The following is a 1,147-nucleotide window of genomic DNA, read 5'->3' on the forward strand; positions in this document are numbered from 1 at the left end:
CACGAGGTTCCCGCTTAAGATCAGGCAACTTAAAACATCAATCACCTTTACTGACCCCTGAGAAATATACCAGGGGTGTATGTGTGTGTGTGTGTGTGTGTGTATTGATATATTTTTTTCCTTATCTCTATAAGTGAACTCCTTGGTAAATTGCTCTGTTTTACCTATTATTACCTACTTTGCTCTTGAAAACTCAGACAGAATTAGTTAAACATCACTATGTTGACTTTGCTGCTGTTATTAAGCAACAATTACCCACTAATTCTCACCCTGATATTTTATATCTAACATAGTCCTTATTATTAAAGACTATCCTATTGGATATATTTATTTAGTTTGTTATCAATCAGTTATTTATTAACCTATTGTTTCATGTCTTTCTACATCACTTCTTTCAAGATGGATTGTTCTAACTGAATGTATATTGCTTTTTGCAGTCCAACTGATTCTGACTCACAACAACCTTATAGGACAGAGTAGAACTGCCCCATGGAGTAGAACTGCTGTAATCTTTACAGAGCCAGAACATCAGGTTTTTTCTCCCACAGAATGGCAGGTGGGTTTGAACCACTGAGCTTCTGGTTAGCAGCCAACCACTTAACCATTGCGCTATCAAAGCTCCTTGAATGTACATAGGATATAGAATTAATTGCTGAGTACATTTTACATAAGCACTTCTCTGTCTTGTTTAATGGTTAAGAAAAATGGACTACACAGACTTCAAAACCTTAACTTTTCTCTCCCTGATTCTTGGTAGGCAGAGTTAAATTCTCAACCAGCTATTATGTTGCATTTTTGATAGGCCATACCTTTATGCAATTTATCTTCATAGTATAAAAAATACTTTCCAAAGATAAAGTACATTTAGTCCTAAAGTTTCTCATCTAAAATCAACCTTTTCCCCAGTAGCAAAAAAGGAAAAGAGATTTCTTTCAAGAATGGAAAGTTAAGGAATAAAGAGAAGAAGGCATAGAATTTCTGTATAAGTGATTTCTCAGTCTGTTTTGCATAATTTATGTCAGTAGAGTGATTCTTGTGAGTAGAGACCTAAAGTAATAAAAATGAGCTATAATTTATCCCTTATCACTGTTCTGCATGTCTTATAGATATTTAATTTATCCATCAAATCTACCCATGGAGGAAGTAT

Source organism: Orycteropus afer, unplaced genomic scaffold (genome assembly GCF_000298275.1).
Source record: "Orycteropus afer afer isolate SDZICR_OR568_19922 unplaced genomic scaffold, OryAfe1.0 scaffold01259, whole genome shotgun sequence".
In the NCBI taxonomy this organism is placed as follows: Eukaryota; Metazoa; Chordata; class Mammalia; order Tubulidentata; family Orycteropodidae; genus Orycteropus; species Orycteropus afer.